General features: G+C 44.8%; 1 protein-coding gene across 6 annotated transcripts in view; it reads right to left on the bottom strand.

Annotated features, from left to right (window-relative positions):
• LOC139765566 (uncharacterized) overlaps positions 1 to 21217 on the bottom strand; it is a 131618-nt gene that overhangs the window by 46580 nt on the left and 63821 nt on the right. For 4 of the 6 annotated variants that reach the window (XM_071693131.1, XM_071693136.1, XM_071693134.1 and 1 more), the window contains one exon: positions 4088 to 4118. The exons of the other annotated variants lie outside the window; for them this stretch is intronic. The gene's annotated coding sequence lies outside the window, so the exon portion shown is untranslated. The remainder of the gene's footprint in view (positions 1 to 4087; positions 4119 to 21217) is intronic. 6 annotated transcript variants of the gene reach the window in all.

Below are 21217 nucleotides of genomic sequence, written 5' to 3'. Positions count from 1 at the left end.
ACTTTCATACATTAGCTCATTACCATCCTTGTGTGTGTCTTATGAGAAATATTACCACAAAAACACCAAAACATATTTCTTTTTTTTTTTACTTTTTACTCGAAATGTGAAGAAATAATGATTATTAATTATTAATAATATTACTCGTAAATGATAGTTCTTCTTGGGTGAGTTACTGATCACCAGCAATACATAATGAAGAGAACACAAGGAACACTGCAACATTGTGAGTTGTATTGGTCTATTATACTTTCCCGGACCTTCCCTCGCTACACTCACCCTCACGGACCCAGCTAACGAACCTCCTCCCACATCCTTCATCTCCCCAAACCCGTCCCCTCCCATCCCCAGGCGAGAGAGAGAGAGAGAGAGAGAGAGAGAGAGAGAGAGAGAGAGAGAGAGAGAGAGAGAGAGAGAGGACCATGGCCAATGGCTGATGGAACCTAACTATGACCACGGCACCACATGACCCATTATGATAACGTACTGTGTCTTATGAAATGTTTACGAAACAAGGTCCAACTTGATGTCAGGTCTGTGTTAACAATAACACTGACCTGCTATCACGCACTCACTCTAACTTAACACCTATGTAAGAATGGGTTCAATTAAGCGGTGTCAAGTAATATAATTTTAGAATCACTTTGATTAAACTTAACGTAGATTACATTTATTCTGGTCATGATTTGGGTACGTAAGTTGAAGTTACGTTACTGCATGAACGCCGCTAACGTAAGGTGAGCTAGGTTACGTTAGTCTGGTGTGAGGTTTTGGTTAGTCTAGTGTGAGGTTTTGGTTAGTCTAGTGTGAGGTTTTGGTTAGTCTGGTGTGAGGTTTTGGTTAGTCTGGTGTGAGGTTTTGGTTAGTCTGGTGTGAGGTTTTGGTTAGTCTAGTGTGAGGTTTTGGTTAGTCTGGTGTGAGGTTTTGGTTAGTCTAGTGTGAGGTTTTGGTTAGTCTAGTGTGAGGTTTTGGTTAGTCTGGTGTGAGGTTTTGGTTAGTCTAGTGTGAGGTTTTGGTTAGTCTAGTGTGAGGTTTTGGTTAGTCTGGTGTGAGGTTTTGGTTAGTCTGGTGTGAGGTTTTGGTTAGTCTGGTGTGAGGTTTTGGTTAGTCTAGTGTGAGGTTTTGGTTAGTCTGGTGTGAGGTTTTGGTTAGTCTGGTGTGAGGTTTTGGTTCGTCTGGTGTGAGGTTTTGGTTAGTCTGGTGTGAGGTTTTGGTTAGTCTAGTGTGAGGTTTTGGTTAGTCTGGTGTGAGGTTTTGGTTAGTCTGGTGTGAGGTTTTGGTTAGTCTGGTGTGAGGTTTTGGTTAGTCTAGTGTGAGGTTTTGGTTAGTCTGGTGTGAGGTTTTGGTTAGTCTAGTGTGAGGTTTTGGTTAGTCTAGTGTGAGGTTTTGGTTAGTCTGGTGTGAGGTTTTGGTTAGTCTGGTGTGAGGTTTTGGTTAGTCTAGTGTGAGGTTTTGGTTCGGTTGATGTAGTGGTTCAGCTGAGCAACCAAGATGCAATCAGTTTCGCCTTAGTGGACTATGTTAGTTGATTGCGACGTATATGATCAGTCTGAAGGGTTATGAGTTATCATAATTAAGGTGTTATGAGTTATGAGTTATCATAATTAAGGTGTTATGAGTTATGAGTTATCATAATTAAGTTACTCCAAGTAATGAGGTGAGTGTGTCTGGTCAAGCACCGTGCCCAGTTAAGCTGGGAATAATTCGGGGGGTTAGTTAAGCTGGGAATAATTCGGGGGGTTAGTTAAGCTGGGAATAATTCGGGGGGTTAGTTAAGCTGGGAATAATTCGGGGGGTTAGTTAAGCTGGGAATAATTCGGGGGGTTAGTTAAGCTGGGAATAATTCGGGGGGTTAGTTAAGCTCGGGTACCCGAGGCGACGACTTGGGTAGGGCTAAGCTTGCCCAGGCTCCAGCTAAGCTTGTTGAGGAGGGAAGAATATCTTAGTTCATAGATAGGCTGGGCCAACACTGGGCTAGTCACATTCCTGCACGTCTGACGAGGATCCTGTAGCTGGGTAAGGTGGATATTCTTAACATCATCTACGAAAAGATCCTAATTTCTCTGGAATATTCAAGAACCACAGAAACTATAGTCATGGCGGGACCCCAATATGTGGTACGCGGCAACCCTGTTCTACCCATGTAAATTAAGGATATAAATCGTTGACTGTGTGACGAGGATATAAATCGTCCTGTTTATATTACAATGAATCTAAGAGGAAGGCTGAGGTGCGTCTCATTAGCTGGTAAGGCCATGAAGAATGTCATTAAATTTCCTAGAATTCGATTTACATCAATGTTAATATTCTACGATGATTATAATAGTATAACAGATCACTTAATACAAACTCAACATTAATCCTAACAATGTTATAATTACCTCATACATCAAGGCACCGCCAGGGATATTTCGCATCCTAAATCACAACTGTTTTTTTCATATATTTTCTCTTTTTCTTTCAGGACGCGCATCCTTGTGTGCGTCTTCATCCTGGAAAGAGAATATCCCGTTGAATGGTTCTCCCCCTCCCTCTCAGTGCTGAGTACAGCAAGTAACAGTTGACTGTATCCACCGTGAGTGAGTGCTGAGGCTGACGACTCCGCTCCGTTACGAATGACGTCACGATGCTCAAAGAAAAATCATTTAATATCGTGAATCCGTTTTTTATTTTATTTTTTTTTATAAGACTCGTAAGATACGTCATGATTTTCTCGTACGAGTTGATGAAGACTTGAGTCAGCCTTGCTACAGAGCCACTGGGAAACATGGCGTAAGGAGGAAGGCACTAAAATGGACGCAAGAATAAAAAAAAAAAAAAAGGTTTATGGAAATTTTGATGGTGACCATCGCCGTGAGGGATACGAGGCTAGAATATGTACCAGGCTAACCGTATCCAACCCCGACCCACGGGCACTGGTGCACGAGAGTGCGTACTGCGGTAAAAATGATTATTGATACTTGCTGATAATCTTGTTCTGAGAAAATGCAAATAATAGGATTTGATGGTAAGCCCTCCAGTGTGGGGGACGAATGCCTGCTTCCCCTGCAGGCAAGACTGATCAACATATGGCAACACTCACCCACTTACAAGTCTAAATAACTTATAAGATCTTTTTATAATCCAGGTATGCGCCATATAACAACTCGCTGGTGTTGAAGATATATTATATTCTTGCATGAAGAACCCTCAGGATTAAGAAGAAAGTGGATTAATAAAGATGAACAATACCGACATGGCATCTGTTCCACGTGGCCGTGTGGGTGTATTATGCGCATTACAGGGCCCTCCTTCAGTGCCCAGCCTGGCAGAGATGACCAGTTTTGTTGTCCTTTGTCACTCCTCCTCTGCTATACTAACATCCAGAACTTTACACTTAAACGAAGGAAACATCTCAAAAGGTCACGTTTGACATGGCCGAGGCAGAGGAGAGTGAGAGATAAGGGCAAGTAATTAGCGGAATTGTGAATTTTAAGCACGTACCCCATCCAGCAAGATGGCGGGGGTCACCTTGATCATGGTAGCGGCGGCTGCTTCCACGGCCCGTCCTCCACACCTGAGCACCACACTGCACATGTTGGGTGTTTGTGTGCATTGTGGGCTGTGGCTCCCTCCCTCACCTACCCAGGTCCCTGTCACCATTGCCGGGTGGGGCGCGGGGCTCCTCTCCCACCCACATTAACACACACACACACACACACACACACACACACACTATGATTTGCAATTAATATTACATTTAGGTTCGAGATATTTAGTGTTGTTGATCAATATTAACGTAGTCTGAACACCATCATACGTAAGAACTCTTCAAATAGAGGGATGATGCCTGGCAACAATATGACTATAGTTTTCTAAGACGATAGATTCTCAAAGACACAACGATAGATTCTCAAAGACACAACGATAGATTCTCGTCAGAGTTGACGATCGTTCAATAAACACGACCAGTGTTTCCTGGCACGTGACCATCGCCTTATAAAAACCTAACGATTGTTTCCCTAAAATGTGACAGTAGTTCCTTAAAATACCAATGGCCTTAAAGTCATTGATAATTACCTAAAAAAGACGAGGGAAATTAACTCACCAGCTGAGCTCAGGACTTCGCTGCGCCACACCTGCAATAGAGAAACACATCATTCAGTCCAAACACGTCACAAAAATCACGTGACAAAAATAATAACATCAATATTGGGTTCTCTTCACATCACTAAGTTAATCCAAGAGTTTCCTCGTGTTCTTCACGGTGACTTCATCCTCTGACGTCTTCAATTGGACTAACTAATTGAACGACTCGTTCATCGTTAGGGGCGTTCACGAAATAGGTCGTTTGTGAGAGGGTAAGGTCAACTGCCACTTAGTTTTCTCAATGGAGAGAGAGAGAGAGAGAGAGAGAGAGAGAGAGAGAGAGAGAGAGAGAGAGAGAGAGAGAGAGAGAGAGAGAGAGATGTATGTAGGTATGCCACGAAGAAGAATGCGTTGAGTCTGATGGCGCGGTGGCTGCCGCAACGCACTTCTTACCCGTAGTCTTCCCTACATAATCTGGGTTACCTTGAAGGCGGAAGTACATTGGTTTTCATAGGACGGCCACTCGCCTTGCCAGACATGTTCCTATCCTGTGAGAGAGAGAGAGAGAGAGAGAGAGAGAGAGAGAGAGAGAGAGAGAGAGAGAGAGAGAGAGAGAGAGAATGGGAAAAACAAGCTTCCGCCGCCCTTGCAGAAGGGCGGTTATGTATGGCGGGTCAGGCGGTTTCTGGTGGCAAGATGGCTCCAATGTGGTGTGGGTCAGGGCGTCTGACCACGTCGCTCCCCGGACGACAACATATTCCGTGATGTATCATATATATATATATATATATATATATATATATATATATATATATATATATATATATATATATATATATATATATATTCGCCATTTCCCGCGTTAGCGAGGTAGCGTTAAGAACAGAGGACTGAGCCTCAGAGGGAACATCCTCACTTGGCCCCCTTCTCTGTTCCTTCTTTTGGAAAAAAAAGTAAAATGGGAGGGAGGGATTTCCAGCCCCCAGCTCCCTCCCCTTTTAGTCGCCTTCTACGACACGCAGGGAATATATACATATGAAAAAATATTGATTATAGATTCTTTTGTCTTTAGTGTGCAGTCTGTCTCTCTCTCTCTCTCTCTCTCTCTCTCTCTCTCTCTCTCTCTCTCTCTCTCTCTCTGTGTGTACAATACTCGCTTACGACGCCTCCAGGCTACGGCAGAGTCCGTCCCCGGGCATGCCAGGCGCACGACGCATCCCCCAACCCCTTCTGTAAACATACACACTCGCACTTCTCTTAAGCCACAGCTGATCTTTACTTCAATTACTCAACTATTTGACATTTCCTGCCTGAATCACGTTTCACAAATGTCCTCAACAATTTCCGTTGGAACCTCCAATACATTCCACAAATTTCCATTTGACATTTTATAAAGAACCACAAATGTTTCATAACTTCAGCAGTTTGATCATTATATTCATATGAGGTTCATCTTTGCGGGCTTATCTCCACTGATGAAAACGTGTGGATTCGTTCATACAGAAGCAGAGAAAACGGGGTGTGGACTCGTGTATGTAAAATAAAATGGGGCAAGAGTATACAAAAGAAAAGGGCATATGTATTCATATTCGGAAAGAAAACTGCGCGAGAAATAACATTCACGGAAATAAAAAAGGGGGACGTGTGGACTCGTGTTCATAAAAGAAAACGACGTATAGACTCGCGTACAGAGAACGGCGTGTGGACTCGCGCACATAGAAAAATGGCGTGTGAACTCGTGTTCACAAAGGAAAACGGCGTGTGGACTCGTGTATAGAGGAAAACGGATGGCGTGTGGACTCGTGTACACAGAAGAAAACGGTGTATGGACTTGTGACACAATAGAAAACTGCGTTTGAACTATTGTACATAAGAAAACGGCGTCCATCCAGTGGATTCCCCGGCTCAAAATAGCAATCACAAGGTCATGACACAAAAAATGTTTTGGGGGCACAGGCGTAGCCAGATTAAGGGACGACCTTCAAATTCTAAGCCAAACTTCTTTACTCCCCATAATCTCTCCGTCACCGCCCCCCCCCCCCATTGTCAACACCCCCCCATCTCAACCTCCCCCTCCCCCCGGTCCCCCACCAGTCCATCAATTTCCAAGTGACACAATAGACAGAGAATCTTATATGAACGGTGATGGGAACCTCGAACCTATGTACCGGGGTTTCTGCGTCAGGTCCAGGTGGCCACGCACCAACCACGCCGCCAACGCACCAACATGCGTTCAACTACAAGCGTTCAACTTACGAACGCACTCGAAAAAAGGGTTACCCTTATATGTATATATATATATATATATATATATTTTTTTTTTTTTTTTTTTATACTTTGTCGCTGTCTCCCGCGTCTGCGAGGTAGCGCAAGGAAACAGACGAAAGAAATGGCCCAACCCCCCCCCCCATACACATGTACATACACATGTCCACACACGTGTATACATACCTACACAGCTTTCCATGGTCCACCCCAGACGCCTCACATGCCTTGATTCACTCCACTGACAGCACGTCAACCCCTGTATACCACATCGCTCCAATTCACTCTATTCCTTGCCCTCCTTACACCCTCCTGCATGTTCAGGCCCCGATCACACAAAATCTTTTTCACTCCATCTTTCCACCTCCAATTTGGTCTCCCTCTTCTCCTCGTTCCCTCCACCTCCGACACATATATCCTCTTGGTCAATCTTTCCTCACTCATTCTCTCCATGTGCCCAAACCATTTCAAAACACCCTCTTCTGCTCTCTCAACCACGCTCTTTTTATTTCCACACATCTCTCTTACCCTTACGTTACTTACTCGATCAAACCACCTCACACCACACATTGTCCTCAAACATCTCATTTCCAGCACATCCATCCTCCTGCGCACAACTCTATCCATAGCCCACGCCTCGCAACCATACAACATTGTTGGAACCACTATTCCTTCAAACATACCCATTTTTGCTTTCCGAGATAATGTTCTCGACTTCCACACATTTTTCAAGGCTCCCAAAATTTTCGCCCCCTCCCCCACCCTATGATCCACTTCCGCTTCCATGGTTCCATCCGCTGACAGATCCACTCCCAGATATCTAAAACACTTCACTTCCTCCAGTTTTTCTCCATTCAAACTTACCTCCCAATTGACTTGACCCTCAACCCTACTGTACCTAATAACCTTGCTCTTATTCACATTTACTCTTAACTTTCTTCTTCCACACACTTTACCAAACTCAGTCACCAGCTTCTGCAGTTTCTCACATGAATCAGCCACCAGCGCTGTATCATCAGCGAACAACAACTGACTCACTTCCCAGGCTCTCTCATCCCCAACAGACTTCATACTTGCCCCTCTTTCCAGGACTCTTGCATTCACCTCCCTAACAACCCCATCCATAAACAAATTAAACAACCTTGGAGACATCACACACCCCTGCCGCAAACCTACATTCACTGAGAACCAATCACTTTCCTCTCTTCCTACACGTACACATGCCTTACATCCTCGATAAAAACTTTTCACTGCTTCTAACAACTTGCCTCCCACACCATATATTCTTAATACCTTCCACAGAGCATATATATATATATATATATATATATATATATATATATATATATATATATATATATATATATATATATATATAATCATGATAACAACGTCTCGGTCATTTGAAGATTTCAACGCAACCAAAGTAGTGATCAAGACAATGTGTGTATATATCATTAACGGAATATCTTTTACGCTCAGAATTACGCCTTACGGAGATTACGGTCGAAAAGAATACACACCTCTAAACATAAAATTAACGTACACATCAATGTTCAAGCAGTAAGGAAAAAAATTAACCACCAAAATCAGAGGCAAAGTCAGAGAAGCAGCGGTGTGTGCCTGCATCACTAACTCGCTCATCAACACGGTCTATTTCCATCACCACACAGAAAAATCTACATCTTCAACCTAACCTACAAATGGAATAGTTCCCTCCAAGAACCAACAAGGATTTGAAGGCCTGCAAGACGACCTTCGCTGCTGTAACTTCTAACTCTCTCCACTCTGACACTTTCCTTTATAACAGTGATCATTTCCTTGATAGAAACACTAAAGCAAAATTCACGTTTTCTTAAACTAAATTTTTCATATTTCCTGTGCGTAACTTTGGTATATGAGCGAATTCTAACGCCTATCTATACGTGACATACATGGCCGTCCATTGTATAAGTTCAGAGAAACTGTTTACCCGTATGTAAGCTTAGATGACAGCGGCTCTCTATTGGTAAGTGTACAGTTATGTACAGAAAACGGTCATGATGTAATGGCTAAAATCACAACAGAACTGTTATCTTAGTACCTGAGTTTAGTGCAAGCGACCGATCATACCAACGTTATAACACAACCAACAACCTTACGAGTTTAGAAGGTTGTGATCAACAACCCAACATGGAATGAGTTGAAGAGGTTGTGAGCAACCCTTTTGAAAGTGTAAAAGACAGTGACCAACCCAACCTGGCAGTTAACTACGTCACACCACCATAAAACTAACACGTCAGTGTACCTTGTGCCAAACCATCACTTCCAAAGACATATATCAAGATGATAATAAGATGACGAAATGATAAAGATAAAAATCACGAAAATAAAAATGGTTTAAACACATGACAATCACAACGCTTGAAAACCCGCACAACATCTTATGTAAATTACGTCAACGATTTAATATAAAACACAAGAAAACCAACATGACAACCCTTAATCTATGTACCGTCTCTCAGTATGATAACGACAAGTCTTACAAACCAGTATGATAACGCATGATACTCCCATGTTCTTCTCTCTTGAAACCAGTAGGATCACCCATGAAACTCCCATTTTCTCTTTAACCCCCCATTACATGAATGCAGTATGGGGGGACATCGTCAACCCATTAAGAAAAGACGGAAACTGATGTTCTCTGACAACACAATAGGACCATTAATTTGGGCCGCCAGCAAGCCTACGCCCTAGTACAGAAAAAGTGGCAAGTCGACTCTAGGATGATATATGTAGTGCCGGGAGGGAGGTATGATTCCTTCCCCCAGGATGAACGAGGGAGGGAGGGAGAGCAACCTTTTTGTCCCTTGTTTTTGCTCTAGGACGTACGAAGGAGTGGCCTTCAGTGGTGCCAACACCCACTGGCACGCCATCCTCTGTAATGGCAATACTGACAAATTTTCGATCATTAGGCAGAACCAAATACGGCTATAACCCAGTTGGTGCCAGGAGGAGAAGCGCCCTTATTGACTTATTCATACGATTGTTTTGGTCCCATGAATAACATATTAAAGGTCCTTACTAGCTAACGTAATTGACTCAATTTTCCTGTGTACTAATTATCAATATTAGTAATCATCTTCATTACCTTCGCTAATTACCATCATAATTGCTCCGTCGTATCTCTGTCTGTGGTTAGTAGTTACGAGGTCTAGATGGAGAATTATCCTGTACTTTACGAGATGTAAACTTGTTTCTTCTGGTTTCCCAGACCAGATATACACAATAAAGGAAAATCAGGTTTCTGATTGGACTAACTCAATTACAACCCAGGTAAACGCGACCATTTAACACCTGAGGCACTTGCTAGGTCTGTATCACAACAATGATGCGAAAGACTATAACATTTACCTCCATGAAGCAAAACAACTTCAACAAACAAATTGTTGGACTTCAAAGCAAAGCAGAAGGCTTTTAAAAATCGTAAAATCGAAATAGCACAATCGTGGGCAACTTCTGACAAAGATATTTTTTTACATACACGACTACAGACGACTTGATAAAGTGAGTGGCTCGTAAATAGGACGTATTTACGTCCAATCCAAAAAAAAACCGTAAATGAAACAGCCTTCAATATTGAACGCTGTGGTTCCCACGATAGAAAATGTGGATTTCACGTGCAGAAAATGAAATTTTATACCCAAATCAACTTCTACATACAAAAAGTAATGTCCCCCATACACCAGGTGTGTATACATATATATCGAATCTTTTACATTAAGTCGTATATATTTTTTTCCCCACATAAATACTACCGTATTTCGTAGCAAACTTTGCATTTCATAGTAAAAATTTCTGTCATTATCACATGATTTTTAAGACAAAGTGTTCAATACAAATTAAACAGGAAAAAATGATATACATCTCATGGGATATAACGATTGATCACCAACCAACGAAGTAAACACCAGCACACAAAGTGACCATCTCACACAAACTGTGTATGAGCTACCAATATCGTACAAGAGGAAGGATACGAACCAACATAATCCTTAATATTTTAAAAGCAAATCATGACAGATGTGCTTGCAGCCATCACCGATCAAGCACCGCAATATAACCCACCAACTCCACCCAATAACTTCCTGATATAACAGCCACGGTGCCGGGCAACCATGTCTCATTTTCTATGATCGAGAAAAAATGCATCGCACGTCTGGCAACAATGACCGGGTGGATACAGCCGGGAAAATGGGACAACCGCCCACGCCAGCGGGTGCTCCCCCCACCCCCCTCCTGGTTAGCACACAGCCAAACATACCATTTTCTTTATTATGATCGCCTGTCAACTTAATGGCAGCATCACAAGGCCTGCCAGATATTTTCATAAACATTATGTTTAGTATTGTAGTGGACTGTTGATTACCCGCGTCAATGTCCTTCTTGATTGGAATATCTTATCGAAATATATGGAGGCCCACCACTTTGACGTCGCTTGTGATGCCATGGAACATGGGAGATAAAAGGATAGAAAAAATCACATCCTGTCTGTATTGAGTTCCATGGCCGAATGTAGATTTTTTCCTACCGAATTATGTGCCAAGTTAAGGTGCACGTGACACAATATCCAGACTAAAAGAATGGCGTCTTGTATTATTTAGTAATGAAGATTTTGGTACATAATCTCGTTTACGTCAGTGCTTCCACATCCCATTTTCTTCCTATTTCTTCTAAATTCTCACTGAAACTTTAATTTCTCCTGAACACCCTACCTTTAGCCCATTACCTTCATGTATAATCAAGTCCTAACCTCTGATCATTCTTCGTGAGTCATACCTCAGAAAGACTTGCGTGAACTTCTACACGTCATGTCTGTCTGTCTGTCCAGCTTGCCAACGTCTTTCCTGAAGAAGATGTGGCTGTGGTGAGGGCTGACCCGACCCCCTGGAGGTGCACGCACTCCTGCTGGACTAAATTCATTTAAAAGCGGTTCGCCTTGTCCACTCCTCTCTCTCTCTCTCACTTCTCTCTCAGGCTGTAGAAACATTCTCTCTCTCTCTCTCTCTCTCTCTCTCTCTCTCTCTCTCTCTCTCTCTCTCTCTCTCTCTCTCTCTCTCTCTCTCTCTCTCCGCCACATTGTTCCTCCTCACTCTGTTTTACAGATATTACTTTGGTTTCTGTTTTCGAATTGGCTACTAACCTCGCCTCCTACTGTTCCTCTCGCTAGGCCACATAAGCACCCGACAGGCCACTAAGTCCTGCAGACATCATGTGAACTTTGACTTTTTTAGTCACATGAAAATTGACGAAATCTTCCTTCCTCTACCAGACTGTGTGACCTACCACTGCAGGATCTGACGACAGTCTTTCACCTTTTCCCCAGTGGAACTTACTCTGAAGTGGAGACCCAAAAAGGAGTCACAGGGAGCGTCAGCCCCGATTATATGACAGGATGATTACGTGTTCCATCACGACAGAACGGGCCAATTGTATCATCACGTGGCCACACCTGGCCAGGCCTCAGCTGGCCACAACCACTCACCCCAGAAGCAACACACACCAGAGACAACAACACAAGATCTCCAGGTGTAGACCAAGAGTCCCACACAGCAGAGGCGTGGCGCGGGGCGTGGGTAGCATGCACACCCCCCCAGCCGTGGGGTGCAACCCAGGTATATCCACGTCCATGGAAGGCCACCCCACTTAGCTGGCTGCGTCGCCCCGAACACTGTCGCTAGAGACGGATTTCTTATTCTCATTAAACAATATCTCATCCTTATTCCCTCTACCTTGTAACGTCTCTTATACTATTTGGTTTAATCTGGGGAAACTTGACGAATTACCCGAAGTAGCAGAAGCGTTTGTACCGGAGTGAAACAGTTGACTGAGACAACGAACTTTAGCAATCTCTAAATCACTTCCTGTCGCTCTATTTATCACCAGATGACCTCACTCTCCTGTCCACCCCAGTCAAGGTCATGATCTCATAAGTTCTCCCCAGTCATCACCGTTTTCTCCTGTGTTGGTTTACAACTACGTCAACCATTGCCAACTGCACACACGAGCAGTTGCAGAAAACGACGCCATTCAGGTTTACATTCAATGTTCCATAACACAGGATGGTTTGATATACAAATGATTCGCCATGTTTTGATTTCAGTGACTTAAATGCTCGTATAACATATATCGAGGACAAATATTTGTTAATGAATGAATTAATGTCATTCAATGTTTTACCGCCTACCCAAGATGATATAATTCCGTTTGCTATTATAATAATGAATAACTAATACAATGAGATCAGTCAATCTTTACTTCATCATTAAGAAACCTCCGCTATAGCCATCATGATAATCACGTAGAACATGATCTGTTGGCATATACAGGGGAAAAAATCAACTTTCCTCAGACGAATATATCAACCATTTTGTATCTGATTATTTTATACGTAGCAATGAAGTTGCTTGGCAGATACTGCCTTGGCTGAGGGTGGTGGAGGGGGTTTGGCCACTTAGATCTGGCGGCGGGAGGAGGAGGAGGAGGAGGAGGACGAGGAGGAGGAGGAGGAGGCGGAGGAGGAGGAGGAGGAAGGGAAGATACGGAAAGAGGTCGAGACATACGGAAGGAGGGAAGAGAGCCAGACAAAGGTTTGGTGAAAGAGTGGGAGTGTAGCAGCAGCTGTGGACCCGGATGTTGAGTCAGTCAGTCTCGATGGCCCTCCTGAGTACGTGACCTCGACAAAGACCTCCCGACACAATTTGGAGACCGAGGACCACCCACCTTCGTCCTCGCAACGCACACATGGAGACCGAGAAACACCCACCTTCGTCCTCGCAACGCACACATGGAGACCGAGGAACACCCACCTTCGTCCTCGCAACGCACACATGGAGACCGAGGACCACCCACTTTCGTCCTCGCAACGCACACATGGAGCAAGCGATTAGTCTTTCATGAAGTAGTTAGTACTGTAGTTACACGATGGTGGCGTGAGGTAAACTGTCCACCTCACCATCAAACACACACACACACACACACACACACACACGCATATCTATTCCTGCCCGAGCCCCATATAGGGAGCTTCTGCACCTCTCAGAGAGCCGGCCACGTCCACCAGGCGGCACCATAAGTGTGGTGAGGTATGTATGTATATATATGTCTCTGTGAGGTAAATGCTAAGCAATTAAGGAATAAAAATTCTGCGTCTTGAGTGTGGCAGTTACACGACCCTGGACATAAGAGGTCATGTGATATGCTGAAACTGTGTCTATAATAATGGAGAGTTGGGCGGTGTCCAGGATGCACACGGTATGACGTAACACGTACATGTCTAGGGGGCGTAGTTTCAACTGGGAGTATGTATGGTGGTGTGGTGCTTATTACGGGATGGCAGGATGGTTAACTACTGCAGGTTTGGTCAATGTTGTGTTTATCGAGTGGGATGGAAGGTGTGGAGGGTTGTGAGAACAAGTTGTTGAAATGTGCTACGTACGTGAGGGTTGTTGGTCGTATGTAGTTTGAATGTGAAGGGTTTACTGTTGTTGCTGAGAACTCATTGCTACACATACTGAGGTGTGTGTGTGTGTGTGTGTGTGTGTGTGTGTGTGTGTGTGTGTATCTTATACCTGTATGTATGACCTCGTCGACTGTCGTGGGAACAAGTGCAGGCAAAGCTCTACTGATTCATGACACGTATAGTTTCCCCCCACAAGACCTTCCTCACAAGAGCAGGAGGACTGTGAGAGCAGCGTGGGGTGTACGTGAGGCTGCGGGAGAGGAGAATGAGAGCGGCGCAGTGAGAGGAATGAGAGCGGCGCAGTTAGACCTGGCTTGAGTGATAAGGTGCGCGCAGCCTTGGACTGGTTTCACCCACAGGAGGCTGATGACAAGGTGGTGCAGTCTACCCGGCCACATGTGCCGCCAGCATTATATTTTATATAATATACGAATCAATGACTATTCAGGAGGACAGGAGATGTGAGGATTAGTCTAAAGTGATCACCTGGGCGCCGAGGTGGACCTGGACACCTGTAGTGGGTCGAGGATGAGAGCTGTTCTTGAAGAGGTTACAGAAAATGACCTTCTTACAGAGATGAGATTAATGTTGGGGGTCAGAGATTCATTCAAGAGGGACAAGGTCACAGATGTTCTCCCTCCTACTGCAGGATGTCTCAAGGATCTGCAAGCAAGGACGTCTGTGAAGGAGGATACAATGTTTAATGTGTGTGTACGTACGTGTGTACCATTCTCGCTCTTTCTTGTTCTTATTATCATTATGTAACACTTTGTTCTACTTTAGTCAAGCACCGTCAAGAGATGTGTATACAAGTATACAGAGAGTGACACACACTGTCTGCCACACTATATGACAATCCTACATTCAAACGTGACACAGAAACAAACAATGCATCACAGAAGGCAACCAACACGTCAGATACAAACACGTATTTATCTTACCCTTGCCCAAGCCTGCCCTGTCGTCTTGCCCAACACCTGCCCACTGACCTATGACCCCCCCACCCACCACCACCCCTGGGCACAGGTCATTGCCCTGTGTGTCCTACAGTGTTGCCAGGCCAAGACAGATGCTGTCTTACCACTCTGGCCAGACCAGCAGGTAACCATGGGTGCCTATTTTCCAGTATTTCATGTGTTCACTACTAAATTACTATCATCTTTTTGTATCTACATATTAGTAAATAAACCTACATAATGCTATGACATGTTGAATATAGGTCCTGCTGGGCGAGCACAAGAGAAACAAGGTACTGGTCGTGAGAGAAAAAAACACAAGACATGGAAGGATTACAGATGAATCACAGACATTCGTTGCAGATGAATCTTTAGTGTGTGTGTGTGTGTGTGTGTGTGTGTGTGTGTGTGTGTGTGTGTGTGTCATCAGACTGGGCTAGACTAGGTACAGTGACCTTCAAAAAAGGGTTATATTTCACCATAGTGTTTAAATCTGTTCCTCTTTTTTTTGGGGGGCTGTCCCATCAACTCGACCATGTGACGCTCATATGAGTTCCCAGAGCTGCAGTTCCCCCAGCTGTGTTACGCTCTTGTGAGTTCCCAAAATAGAGTGTGAGGTGACCAGGGAACTCGTGGTGTTAGGTCAGAGGTCACGCTATGATACCCAGGGTTCTGGTCGTCATGTTTCAGCTTCGTATCGTCATGCATAACACTCCGACAGTCGTGCTCAAGGGTCGTGCGTTCGTGTTCAGCGGTCGTACCGTCGTGCTCAGCGGTCGCACCGTCGTGCTCAAGGTTCGTACCGTCGTATTCGAGAGGTTATACAGGTAGGATGTGTCAGCTGAGCTCCAGTATGGTAGAGAGAGAGAGAGAGAGAGAGAGAGAGAGAGAGAGAGAGAGAGAGAGAGAGAGAGAGAGAGAGAGAGAGAGAGAGAGAGAGTTAAGGAGTTCAGTCATTGGCATGAGATCCATCGCCAGACGGAGAGATAGATCTCATGAGTCATGGACTGATCTACTGGTAGTTGATGGATGACCGGGCGGGGAGTAGACACTGTGGGTTCTCTTGATGTATGTAATGATAGAGTTGTGTGGACTGGGACATCGACCGAGACACACACTAATGCTACGAAGAAATACATTGATGATTAAGTGTAACCTGTGTGGTGGAGTAATGAACGTGGAGGTATATATATATATATATATATATATATATATATATATATGACTGAAGCAGAACATGATGAAGTACTGGGCATGTCCATGATGGAGAAAGCAACACAGACATTTAGAATACATGTATTTACAGTGAACAGCTCGTAGCTGTGTGTAGGTGGTAGTCTTCCTTACACACACACACACACACACACACACACACACACACACACACACAAACACACACCTTCGTGGTATAGCACTTAGCATCACCGAGTGTGTATCAACACGGAGTCGGGCCAGTATTCGAACCCTGGGCGAGACAGTCCCAGGCATTTATCCCTCCTGGCTTAGGCTGGTGTGTGTGTGTGTGTGTGTGTGTGTGTGTGTGTGTGTGTGTGTGTGTGTGTGTGTGTGTGTGTGTGTGTATTCAAGTGTTAAAACAGGTAATTACAAAAAGAGAGAAAGTGAGAGTGAGACACAGACACACAACAGTCATTTGTTGTCAGTAATTATAAGAGTTATGGTACAGCGGGATATGCCACAATGACAGACCTTCCTACCCATTGTGCTCACGTGAAAGTGTCAGACTGACTTACTGCCTCGCCTCCACCCCACACGATCCCTCCAGAGAGAGGGCAGGTAATTCCCCCTTTTGTATGTTAATGACGGGAATCCTGGCGACCCGACCCCAGTGATGCTAACGATGTTGTTTACTTGGATGGGTTGTACTATGATGTGGGGGTTCACACCTCCGGCGCTTTCACCATCCCTAGTCGAGCTGTTCACTACAATGTGACCCTCATCAGTTATTCTCTTCGTATTATGCATCATACACTTACTCTCATCATTTCTTTTAATAGTTTCAAATAATTTCTCCTCCCGCATTTAATTTTCCAAAAGAAGGGATAGAGAAGGGGGCCAAGTGAGGATATTACCTCTAAGGCCCAGTCCTCTGTTATTACCGCTACCTCGCGAACGCGGGAAATGGCGAATATGTAAAAAATATATATGTCAGTGAACAAATACATGGTGGAGTCCAAACCACTGATGACCCAACAGTCACCGTCATCATGGGATACTGACAGGAGGTGTGCTGAGCCTCGCCTGTCTCTCCTGCCAACGAGAGGGGAAGGGTCAGGCAGTAGCAGTAGGACAGACCCTTTCCATGACCTCTGACCCTCTGAACAGACCTAACGTTTTCCCATTCCTCTGACCACATTCAGGGTCTTACTAGAACCCTCGACTTCTTGCTCAACCTCAGTGTTCGCATCCCTCATGATACACTGCTTCTCTCAGAGACTAAGATCTCTAATGATGTTCTAACCCCCTTCCTCATCTCTAACTGTCATCTTCCATTTCAGACGAGTGGTCTGAGCTAATTCCAAGACCGGCACACATGTTCCACGTCTCAGGGAACATGAATATCCAAACTCCCACTTCACCTGACTCACAATTCGTCTCCCGCTTCACCCGACTCACCATTCGTCTCCCACTTCACCCGACTCACCATTCGTCTCCCACTTCACCCGACTCACCATTCGTCTCCCACTTCACCCGACTCACCATTCGTCTCCCACTTCACCCGACTCACCATTCGTCCCCACTTCATCCGACTCACCATTCGTCTCCCACTTCACTCGACTCACCATTCGTCTCTCACGTGTCGCCTGCTACCTCCTCACCACTCGACAAAAGTTATGATTTTCTTCGACCTTCTAAACTCCTGCTATAATATCATCGTCGCATCATCCCCCTGGCTGACGTCCTCAACTTACGAGGCTTCACCATGCACTGTAGGGAAGGCAGGGTCGACCTCCCCATACACATGGCAGGGGGGAGTTGATGCCCTCATATTTCCCATGCTTAATGACCTGGAGCAAATCATGACCCACCCAACCCACCATATTCTAGACCGTGATGACCGCCTTCCTCACACTCCCGATCTGGTTCTTCACATCTCTCTGATCTGTAGCTACACAATCCTCCTCTCTGCACTGTAGCTACACAATCCTCCTCTCTGCACTGTAGCTACACAATCCTCCTCTCTGCACTGTAGCTACACAATCCTCCTCTCTGATCTGTAGCTACACAATCCTCCTCTCTGATCTGTAGCTACACAATTCTCCTCTCTGCACTGTAGCTACACCATCCTCCTCTCTGCACTGTAGCCACACAATCCTCCTCTCTGCACTGTAGCTACACAATCCTCCTCTCTGCACCGTAGCTACACAATCCTCCTCTCTGCACTGTAGCTACACAATCCTCCTCTCTGCACTGTAGCTACACAATCCTCCTCTCTGCACTGTAGCTACACAATCCTCCTCTCTGCACTGTAGCTACACCATCCTCCTCTCTGCACTGTAGCTATACAATCCTCCTCTCTGCACTGTTGACCACACAGCAGAGGTGACTAACTCATTCTCTAAACCTTTTTTTTTTATGTGGCCATTCAGGGAAGGGAGCTAGCAAGCCGGACCTGGAAAATTTGTCCTTCCCCCGACTCACAGTCAGCATTCATCCTTGTCCGTAATCAGTACGAGCAAGGTGAAGGAAAGAGAGTGGAAGACTTCTCCTCATAATCTAACAGATATATTTTTCTGGTGGATAAAGTTCTCATTCCGTCTTACATACATTAGCCCGGTTTCTGTTCCTGAAAGCTGGGCAAGCTATGAAGCCACTGGCAGCAGCTGGAGGGTGAGGGGGCAATCTTGATGTGTTTCCTTCTCTACACCGATCATCTTCAGAACTCGATTCTTGAGTGTCTTTCCTTACAATTAAGACCTGGTCCTTGTATGATGAAAACTTCCCACTTCCTCCAACACTCTTATATCACATTTGCTCATTCCCTCTTATTTCTTGCTTTTTATCCCCTTTCCCTATTCCAATAAACGTCTGGCACCCATTTGGACTTAAGTCCGTATCAGAAACAGACAAAAATCTAATCCCTGAGTGCATCCTCTAGTGCAACGTAACCCTTTACCACAACTTAACCTCTGAGTAAAGCTAAATCCTTGAGTGCAAAACCTTACTCTCCGACTCCAGACTGACCCTTGAAGTACGACAACTTACACCCGGATTATTCTGATCCCCACAGAGCGGTAAACCCTGAGTTCAACAGCAAAATTTCTAATACAACTCCACTCCCTGAGTCAAAGAACCTCCTTCTTAAGTGCTAAATTACCACATCTGAGCACAACTACTCCTCTGTGACCCAGCTGGACGACTTAAACATATCCAGCTGAGAAACAGAGAAGGTTAAGATGTGATCTAATACTGGTATTCAAAACAATCAAAGGTTTTGACACCGTCCATCAACAAAACTAATTAACGTTAGATTTCTGTGGTTGAATCTGATCTCTTCCACTGTCACAAACACCCAGCCACACCCCGAGGAACTCAATGATGTGTTGCACTTTCCTTTAAATCCTGGCAGCCCAGAGTACATACACAACCTCCTGTGAGAGTGCTAACGTCATCTCGAGTGTGAACTTCATTCTGAAGGTGGACCTCATCTTGAGTGTAAATCTCCGAAGTTGACTCTTGAGTGCAAGTCATAACATGACGAGGTCTTGCTAGGTCAGAGCTCACCCTGGCTAGTGTAGCGGTCTTCCTGGCCTGCTAAGAACGCTGGGAAACAGAGGCAGCCAGAAAAACCGGCACAGCGCACAACCCTCTCAGCGATTTCTATCGCAGACATGTCGGATGAGGGAGCTCGGGTACACCTTGTTGTTGTTGTTGTTGATGCTGCCGCTGCTTCTGTCGGTGCTGGACATGGTTGAGGTAAACACCGTACCATTCTAGCTCCATAAACTTGGGCATAATTCGTCCTCAATGAAGCGACATGTCTCTGGTTCATATCAAAATTGACCAGGCATTCAGCTACGTCCCTCTAGTACATGTTGTTCTCGTCTTTATAGGACGAGTCGACAGCTCATTCTGTTACCATTATCCAAAAACACTTATCGGTCATCCACGCTGAGGTTAATGTCCATCTAAGGCAAAGTAAAACACTACTGATAACTCAAACACTGTGTTGTACTACGCTGTATCGAATTATGGGTTCGAACCCAAGAAACACCTGGCATGTCAGGTGTTGTGTCCCATGCCAAGACACACATAACCACCTACAGCACGTATCATAAACAGAGGGCCCTCAAGGCTGAGCCCCGTGGAACACCACTGGTTACAGGGACCCCCCCAGTCTGATAAACCATATACAAAACGTGTCCCCTGTACCCTTGTACGCACACCTTATGCCCTGGGGAAAACGGACCGCTTCAGAAGCCTCTATAAGGAAACGGTCAGTTGTACTTCTAACGATCCAACCAATACATAATGTTGTTGTTACACTGACGAGACGTTCTCTGGTGGATGCCATCCCAGCCATAGCCATGACTGAGACGACAGCTCACTCTGTCATAATCTGTTGTTGGCTCTTGTTAGCGATTCGTTTGAGCTTCAGTTTGGCAGTGACCCTTTGTCTCCTGACGTCATGTCTGCTCTCATTCCATTATGCAAGACGTGTTGAGTCTCTGATATTCTCTTGTCTTGGTAAGAGCTTCTCGCATTTACCTCCTGGTTATCTTTCACCAGTAAGGTACAGACCGACCTTCTTAGTGATTAGTGGCTGTACCTTCGAACGTTTTCTATCTCCTCTTACTCATCGGTAAGTCAAAATTCAGACTTTTACAGGCCCATTTTGATCATTTGAGCTGGTGCAAAGCTCCATATAAGACTTAAACATCACTAGGTCTAAAGAACTGGAATATGTCTATCAGTGGAAGAAATAAAAACCACTTTCCCTCCAGGGAATCACTGAACAACTTGTCATCTAGAACAAAATGATAAAGTTTACGACATTTTTTTATTTTTTTTTTCATTTTGGGATCATTTTCATTTTCTCCGGGTCCACGACCGACCCTCAGCCCTAACAGGTATTGATCATGTAGACCTGACTCATTAATCAAGGAGACAGAATCACCTCAAGTGGCCTGTGTGGTTCTTACTGCACACTTTACATTTGAGAATCACCTTCAGGGCCAAACTGCTATGGTCCTTAGAGTAATCTTGAGTGTATGTGGATCTCGTATCATCATTATGTTACCGTAAACCTTCCCACATCCTATTTTGGTCTTGCTGGAGGTCACGCGTCCGCCTTTGTCAACACACGGTGGGAGGTGGCACTGGGGCCCCTCACACGTGTCCCTCTCGGCGTCCTAAGTAGATAACTAGCAGTTACACGAATCGTCTCCTGTTATTACGGTCTATATCC

The sequence above is a fragment of the Panulirus ornatus genome, chromosome 55 (assembly GCF_036320965.1).
Source record: "Panulirus ornatus isolate Po-2019 chromosome 55, ASM3632096v1, whole genome shotgun sequence".
Classification (NCBI taxonomy): Eukaryota; Metazoa; Arthropoda; class Malacostraca; order Decapoda; family Palinuridae; genus Panulirus; species Panulirus ornatus.
Note: the sequence above shows the minus strand (reverse complement) of the source record. Positions and strands in the feature narration are given on the sequence as shown.